General features: G+C 37.9%; 1 long non-coding RNA gene across 1 annotated transcript in view; it reads left to right on the forward strand.

Annotated features, from left to right (window-relative positions):
* The first annotated feature begins 924 nt into the window (after nt 1-924).
* The window catches only part of LOC107654363 (uncharacterized), a 12,901-nt gene continuing 4,334 nt past the window's right edge, over nt 925-9,491 (forward strand). Inside the window, exon 1 of the long non-coding RNA XR_001630325.1 lies at nt 925-1,143. This is a non-coding gene — a long non-coding RNA (uncharacterized LOC107654363). The remainder of the gene's footprint in view (nt 1,144-9,491) is intronic.

Here is a 9,491-nt window from a genome sequence, read left to right on the forward strand (position 1 = left end):
GCATGAGTACTCTAGAACTATTAACCAGGCCGGGCGTGACCTCAGGGAGTTCAGCCCGTTTTAGCCTTGGGTTGTTGTTAACTTCCCTATGGGCATTACTTGCTTATGGAAGTTATAATACTTATATAGTCGTTCCTCTACGTTAGCATGGCGTGATTGTACTGTGTTCCCATAGCATCGTTAGCAGACGCAGTACGAGTCTCCAGTGAACTGAATTCACAAGTAAGAACCGGGAGATCTTGTGAGCGTGCGCGCGACTGATGCTGCTAAAAGTAAGTTACTAATGTCGAATTTTAGGATTAATTATTGTAACTGAAAATCATATTTACGTCAAAACTGTCAGTTGTTTGTGAACTAAATCTGCCGCAAAGGGTGATCTATTTAAGCCCACTGAAATGCTTGAATGCAGACACATCAACATCAGTGTCTCTATGTTTTCGGTAAAAAAAAACTAAACATTAAAATAACACAGATTAAATTAAATAACTCATGCATGTTCATATTCCCCACTGCCGTAACGTTAACAGTTTTATTAAAATGCTATCAATATATGGTGCTTATTTCATGCTATTACAACAGCAGCAACAACCACAACATAATTTTTACCAATATTATTTATAATCTGGATTATAATTAAGCCTCTCTCTCTCTCTCTGACAGTCTGTAATCTATAATAACTGTTTCCACCCTTTTGGCATCATACAGCTGTGTTATTGTTTTTTTTTTTTGTTCTCCCAATTTCTAGAGGACCACAAGATGCCATAATCCCGTATCCATAAACCAGCTGTCCCAAGATCATGCAAACTTCCTGGCACTCAAATTCGGTCCATTTGCATTTGACACGTGCCTCGTTTTAACCGTACGCACTGGGCTATGTAATGAGAGGCGGCTGTATGAACGGCTGATTGTCTCCCAGAGTTGATGTATTCCGCTGGGAGGGCAGGAGTTGAAGATCCCATTGCTGTTACACCTGAGGCAGCTGGTTAAACCCCTTCAGCTGTGGAAGTTACGACGCCGCCTCCTCTGACAGGAGCAAACTCCTGATTGAGCTGCGCTTTTGTGCGCCGTCATTATCGTTAAGTAAGCTGCTGTCTCCCTGCCTAATGAAGACTGAGATCATTCAAGCAGGACATTATGAATAAGGTAATCAAAACTGAAGCGTCGCCCTCTCTAAAATGATTTCACGAATGGGTCACATTTATTTATGGATATGAATATGGCAAATTAACAAGTGCGTGTGTTCATTTTGTCTCATAATTGTCCTTTTATTGCGAGTTGCCTCCGTTTACAGATCCTTAAACAGACTCCAAAGATGACTTAAAGTTGATTAGTATTTGTTAGAAAAGCTACATCCTACTTTAGATTCCCTTATCTTGTCTCTTATTGTTTTCTAATTGTCGTTATGCATCCTAACCACAGATAATACACTCACTCACTCCTCAAAATAAAACTGCTTTCAGATACTCGAAACACCTGCTGGCCACAAATCGACAGTCAGTGGCGATGAGTGTACAAGCCTAGAACTCATAATTGAATAATACACAATCTAATGCCACATTCAAGTCAGAAATGCAAACACTGACTGGAGTTGAAATTCTGTTAAATTATTTGCATGCATTTGTAAACTTAACCTAGCCTAACCTCACCCCCACCGTAATCCTAACATTTATCCATTTAGCAGACTTACAAATTGGCTTACAAAGTGATTTACAAATATGGAATACAATCAATCAATCTTAAAGAGATAACAGTAATATTGTGAGTAATACAAAGTTTCAGACATTTTTTAGAACATTACAGCTAGAACAGGAAGGCATTACAGGGATAGTTTACCCAAAAATTACCCTATTATTTACTCACCCTCAAGCCATTCTAGGTGTACATGACATTCTTCTTTCAGATGAATACAATCAGAGTTATATTAAAAAAAAAAGTCCTGGCTCTTCTAAGCTTTTTAATGGGAGTGAATAGCTGTTGACATTCAATAGTACAATAGAAGTCTAATAAATACAGCCGTTTTTTTTTTCCATTATTTTTTTTCAGTTGAGACGTTTTGTTATGATATGGAATATCTGTGGAAGTCATGTGGTAGATGCATCACAGATATAATGTTGCAAGCATTATTTTTAATATCAATATTCATGGTAGTCTGGGAATTCCAACTTGTACAGACATGAATACTCGGAAATGAGCAAAGTTAACTTCTCCTGTGTTGTTGTTCGGTCGTAGTACAAATAGGATGTGGCGGTTGGTCGTGAGGTATTTGTCCCGCCCCTCTTCCACTGTGATTGGATGGCTGAATAAAAAGTGACAGTAGTGAGCACTGTGTTTTACCCAAAGTAAACATTCTTAAACTCTCAGCAGTGAGAGAAAAGGAATAGTGAAAGCAAATAGGAAGTTTTTTTTTTTTTCCCCAGCAGGTTGCAGGAAGTGCTGACAGAAGAGATGAGTTTTCTGGTATATATTGAATACTGAAAAATTGTCAGGGATTTGGTGTTCTGGATAAGGTGGGGATGATCATTCCACCAGTAAGGAACAGTGAATGAGAATGTTTTGGAAAGTGTTTTTGTCCCTTTCTGTGATGATACTTAGAGGCATCAAGTGGTGGTATAGGGGGCTGTTGAGCCCGTGGCTGTTCTGTATGCAAGCATCAATGTCTTGAACTTGATGTGAGTCGCAGCCAGTAGCCAGTACAGAGAGATAAACAGAGGAGTGACATGGGCACTCTTGCGCTCATTGAAGACTAGTTCTGCTGCTGCGTTCTGAATCAATTGTAGAGGTATGGACATACATATTGGAAGTCCAGCCAGAAGAGCATTGCAATAGTCCAGTCTAGAAATGACAAGAGCCTTCTTCCATCTTCCTGATATTGTGCAATGCAAATCTGCATGATTGTACTGTGTCCTAGCAATATGGTCTTTTAAAGTCAGCTAATTATCAAAGATTAACCCAATTTTTCTGACTGAACTTGATGGGATTAACCACTTATTAACAATATAAAACACCTAACACCTAAGAAGCAGATAAAAGTACATTCACAGGTATGTATTGCAAAAACTGACCAGAAAACAGTTGGTGGAATAGATCTGCTACGCTGCTGCTGCTGCGGCAGAGCAAGTACCGAGACTTGCTACTGCCAATACATCCACAACATGCTGCTGTGACATGCGCCATCTAGAGTTTCATGCCAGAACTCTGTATATATACATATATATTAGTGATGCGCGGATGAGCTAAAACGTCACCCGAATCAGCAGCTTCAATTAAATTATCCACCTGCCAAGTTGTGCCAACCGCCCGCACCTATATTTTTCTCTGATTTAGATAACCGCACCCGACCCACACCCGATTGTCACATTCAGGGTTCGTACGGTCATGAAAAACCGTAAAAAAAAAAAGTCATGGAATTTTAAAACAGCAATTTCCAGGCCTGGAAAAGTTTTGGGAAAATAAATAAAACCAGAACGTTTTGGAAAAGTAATGGAAATCAATTTCACAATTCTCTGTATAATAGAATTATGTTTAATCAGGTCCTGAATTTGGATGCAGGATTGCACATATTATTTAGACAAAATTGTATTGAAATTTAATATCAGCAATGTATTAGTTAGCGGCTATAATTTACGTAAACAATAATAATCTGTATTGGGTAGCATTTTAATATTGTGCATTCTAGTGATGCACGGATGAGCTAAAACATCACCTGAATCCGCAGCTTCAAATAAATTATGCACCCGCCACCTGCCCGCACCTATATTTTTGTCTGATTTAGATAACCACACCCGACCTGCACCCGATCGTCACATTCAGGGTTCGTACGGTCATGAAAAACCAGGAACAGTCATGGAATTTTTTGAAAAATAAATAAACCCAGAAAGTTTTGGAAAAGTCATGGAAATCTATTTCACAATTATCTGTATTAATGTTTAATCAGGTCTTGAATTTCGGTGTGGGATTGCGCATATATTGCATTACTCATTCCCACAGCTTTCGATTTTAAAATGAGGGAAATTGCTGCAAAACATTTATTCAATATAGTGTTAGAGGAGTAAATAAATCCACTCAAACCATCAGATCAAATCAGTCATTTGAAAACAGCGTGAGTGATTCAGCTGTACCGCGTCCTCTGTTTGACCTTCTCTTCACATCGGCGCATCTAGAGCTGCTGCACACTGCGATACAAGACTTTAGCTCGTGTTTCGGTACAGTTGACAGAATTGTCACTTGCCTAATTGGTCATTGTTGCATCGTCACAAAAATGTATTATTTTCACGTCTTTTTAAGCCATTCGGTACTCGCGTGCTCCAGAGGCGCTTTTCTGTGCGCTCACAGTCACATCCAAAATGCGCGCTGCGGTCAAATTGAGTTTATTGAGCTTAAGTGCTTAAAGCTTGTTCCGCTTAAGTGGTCAAATACACACAAAATGACGTCAAAATTGTCGTCCTCGCGAGTATCCTCATAAGCACTTTTTGCCTTGTTGGTTTTGTCTTAATTTAATGTAAACAGCTGCGAAATAAAACGCATGAGTATCAGCATTGGATCCGTGAAATAGGTCTTGTGACAGCAGCCAGGCGCGATCATTCGCGGTGAAAAAAAAGAGGATATTTTTTTCGTCCTGTGTCGATTTTTTCCCCGTCGCTCCATGATGAAACGGGCCATCCAATCAGATTTGAGCTTAGATCACATGCCCAGAGCAGCTGCTGTTGCACAAAAGGGTGAGAGTGGTGGCGCTGTTTCGACCAGTGTAAACAAACACCGAAGAAGAGTATCCCAGTAGAGAGAAGAGAGTGGATGCCGAGTTCCTGTTATCTTTGGTATCTGAGAACAGATTTATTCTCACATGTTCTTAATTTAATTTCTAAATTCTCCATTGAATTATGTGATCTGGAGTGTCCGTTTTCTTCCATGTGCGTATAAATCCATATATGAGATACATATCTGAGTAAAAATGCATTGCTGGTCAGCGCCACCTAGCGTGCAGGCGTGAATTAGCAGAAGGCGATCAATCGTTTCGCACTCGGTGTGAAAGCAACGTTCGTCGGCGATTCGCCTCGCTTTTTCGCATCGCGCTCAGTGTGAAACGACCTTTATAAAGCTGTGCCGTCTGTCATTAATGTTAATCAAACAACAAAAGACAGAGACAATCCCTCACTGCTCTTGACTAAATAATGTTTTGTTGAATAACTTTAATATGTTAATTTACAGTTTATTCAATTTCTGTAGCCTATTTAAAACACGTTCATATTTTACAAAATGTAGTTAATATTTGCATCATTAATGATTTATCTTATCCACCCGCGACCCACCCGCAAATAATCAGAATGCATTTTTTTATTATCCAACCCACCCGACCTGTGGATTATCCGCAGCGCCCGCGGATATAACCGCCGTCCGCGCATCACTATTAAATATATATATATATGCTGAATAAATTAGTCACAAAGCTATATATGCAAGCTAAGTTCAAGCTTGCATATGTATATTTTCAATCACATACTCAACTCTTTAGAAATTAATTTAAATAAATGAAATTAAGTTTAAATAGTGGTCACAGAGCTTTGCATTCAACAAATGGCTTTTCCCAGGTGTTGGTCGATAAAAGAACATGCTCATAAAAACATATTTTCAAAGCCATGCTAATGGTTTGGACTCTAGAGGTTTTTTGCTGTGTAGTTCTCTCAATGTCATAATAAAAGAAGCTCAAGCTCCCTGCTTGGTTTGAGTCCGAGTCGGAGGTCAAGTGTTTGAAGTGAAAAGCCATATGAAAATCTCTATTGTATGTAGAAGGGCGAAGCAGACTGACAGTCTTTAACAGTTAGCAGAGTTGGTTCAAGGTCTCTACTTGATATCTGAGAAGCGAACGGAATGTTGTTTTTTTTTTTTTTTACAAAACTAAGAGAAGAATGGCACAGCTCTTTCTCTGTCTTTAAGACATGTTAGGTTGTTCTTACAAGAGGAATACAATATTTGCTTGTTAGATATGTACAAGTTCTAGAACATTTGAATTTTTGAATGTACTTTAGCTGAATTCAATCTTATTTGATATATTTTACATGCATATAATTTTATTTTAATGTATTATGTAATGAAAATAATTTAAAAACCTTAAAATGACCTAAAGTTAAGGCAAAGTGTAAAAATGGTCATCGTGCAAGTAACCTGTCTAATATTTAAAATACACTTCAGAAAATAACACACAGTTCAAAGATGTACAGTGCAATATGGCCTTTTAAAAGGTTTGGAAGAGAACGAAAACAGTCTAGTTAGACTGTTTTGGCATATAGATTATGGCGTGCAAAAACAGTCTAACCTCTGAAATTAAGGTGACTGACTCGAAGATATTCATTAATGTTTATAATATTCCTTATGCGCAGTGAAGCTCGTGTCCCTGGAATTGACTTCTCAAAACAGATTAGTGTGGGTTGACTGCTTCAGAAAATTGCTGACCTTTCCCACCTTGTAGCAACTAACACAGTTCTGTCACTGTAACATCTGAAGTGGCCAATAAAGTTTAATCGTCCAAACATTAATTCTTCCATTAACAAAGTGCAGAGCCGCCTCTAATGGAGTGAGGGTCAGGACTCTCTGCTTGTGTTTCTATGCAAGAGCTTTCTTCAACACAATGATGCACACACACACACACACACACACATACACACACACACACACACACACACACACACACACATACAAAGGCTATATTTATGGGGATATTCCATAGGCGTAATGGTTTTTATACTGTACAAATTGTATTTTCTATTGGCCTACACCAACCCTACACCTAAACCTATCCCTCACAGGAAACTTTCTGCATCTGTAGATTAAAAAAAAATAATAATAATAATTCTGTATGATTTATAAGCATGTTTCCTCATGGGGACCTTAAAAATCACTATCCTTGTGGGGACATTTGGTCCCAATAACGTAGTAAATACCAGGTACACCTACACACAAAACACTCTGAAACATACACTCACATAGGCAGACTTATAAAGCTGCCTTTAAAATCTAGATGAACTATGTTTAGAGCTGTTGATTTAAGTTATTAACATTTAAGTTATTTTAGTTATTTTATCAAATGCCAGCAACAGCAATTTCAGTGCAGAGTTTATTACACTATTATTACATTAATTTACAATAGACACAATAGACATATGTCAAACAGTATTGTTCAATAGTCCAATTGTTATTTTAGAATTTTACCTGCATTTGATATAGTGACGTGACATGTGGCCAAGTATGGTGACCCATACACAGCAGTGAACACACACACACACACACCGTGAACACACACCCGGAGCAGTGATGACACCTATTGCCTCGTAAGCAACAAAGAGTATGATAAATCGCACTTTAGCAGTTGTTGTTTTATGTGTGCTGAAAAACAGTGGAAGTGGCGAAAGAGGAAGGGATAAGAGCTTGAGGTAAGCAGTTTTATATTTTAGCGCCATGTCATGTTAATGTCGCACTTTTATTGGTTGGTCAGTAAACGTGGATCGTACCAGCAAACACACTGTGTGATGATCATGCTGTATCGTAGGCTATCTTTGGTCACGAGACCGTGACAACGGCCATCTTTGAACCTCTCTCACTGTACGACACAGGACCACCGATTAGGAGCCACGATCACTAAAATCTGCACGATTGTTTCACGATGCCAATCTTTCGTCTGGGACAGCCGAAAATCGTGCAGTGTGTTTCAGGCTTAAGGCCATTCCTCTGAATATTGGTCTAATATACAAAGTTGCCACTGGATATTAAGCGAATATTAGGTAATAAATAAATGCTATTACTTGATTACAAATTGTGAAATATTGAGATTATCATTTATCGTTATTATCATTTTTTTTTTTTTTTTTTTTAAAGCAGTCACTTTTTGGTAATTAAACTAGAATTAAATTACATTACATTAAATTAATAAATTAAAAGAAAAATTACAAAACGTTTACCTGAATAAAACTAAAACTGAAATAAAATAAATGCTCTTTGTATATATATATAAAAAACTAATACAAATGGCAAATTCACAATATTATTAAAACTATAATGTTTTTTAAAAAAATGAACAAAACTAAAATAAAAACAGAAAATACAGTGTTTAGAAATATTAAAATACAGCACAAAATGAAAGCTGAAAATATAAAGTAAAAGCTAATTCAAAATATGAATAACATACAGTATATAACTAATACCAAAGTAACACTGCTCTAAGACCTTTCGGCCCTTTTACAAAAGCAGCAAGGCAATCAAGACCACGTGATAAAGTGATTTGGTTTAGATGATGGTTTAGTGCTTTTGTGTAGCAAACAACACTTTTCTCCATTCTCCTCTTATGCATTTCATCCCCTTTTGTCATATAATTACTGTTCTGGCTCCCTGAAAATTCACCCTCCCTGCGCTCCTCTCCATTTCTCTTTCCTTTATTCAATGCATAATCAGAGTGCCGTTCAACAATCCATCCTCTGGTCTGAAGGAGGTCTGGGTTGGCCACAGCCAGCCAAGGCTGCGATAGAAACAGTGATTATCTCAGTGGGACGCCCTCTTAGAGCGAGTCAGACCAGACCCTTGGTGACCCGTGCAGCCCGTCTCTCTCTGTTTGGAGGGCAGCTGAAGTCAATCTCCATTTGAGGACGTGGAAATTACGGATGAAGGAAGACGCGCCTCAAATTTTCTCTCGTTTGCTGAGGTTGATGTGTCCCCTCTGCAGACTCTCCTTTCATCTTTGGTGCACAACTTTTGGAGTCTGTTTGAGTGATGATGAGTGGCAGGTCGTGATGGACGGAGGAGAATAAACCCTGGTTGAGATTCGGGACGGTTCTTACGGTGTGTTTGGAGGTGAGAGAAAGTGGTTTGGATAAGTTTAGCGTTGGCAGGCTGCCTTTAGGGCAGAGCTATGATCAAAGACTAGACAGCAGGTCAGGAAGAAAAACAAAGCTCGGAGCGCTGAAGTCGAGGATGCAGTTAGGAGAATAGACAGACTGAGATGTTAAGAGGATGGGGTCACATGGAGGCCACGGAGATCAGGTGTGGTTTAGTAAACAAAAATAACATACTTAATTGTAAATATTATCATAATAGCATCTCAATCTGGCAGACTGATTGGCTTACTTTACATAAATGGGGAATTCATTGTGTTATTGGTTTTCACAATTTCTATGACGACGTGACTCTGAAACTCTAATAAAACAGTAAAAAAAAAAACACCTCAAATAGTGCTGGGCAGTGATTAATCGCGATTAATCGCATCCAAAATAAAAGTTTTGTTTATGTAATATACAGTATGTGTGTACTGTGTATATTTATTACGTATATATAAAGACACACACATACAGTATATATTTTAAAAATATGTACATGTATATATTTATAATCATATAATTTATATTGTATATAAATATATTAAATATATAAACATAACATTTTTCTTAAAGGGGTCATATGATGCTGCTAAAAAGAACATTATTTTGTGTATTTGGTGTAATGAAATGTGT

Source organism: Sinocyclocheilus anshuiensis, unplaced genomic scaffold, assembly GCF_001515605.1.
Source record: "Sinocyclocheilus anshuiensis isolate Anshui unplaced genomic scaffold, SAMN03320099.WGS_v1.1 scaffold623, whole genome shotgun sequence".
In the NCBI taxonomy this organism is placed as follows: domain Eukaryota; kingdom Metazoa; phylum Chordata; class Actinopteri; order Cypriniformes; family Cyprinidae; genus Sinocyclocheilus; species Sinocyclocheilus anshuiensis.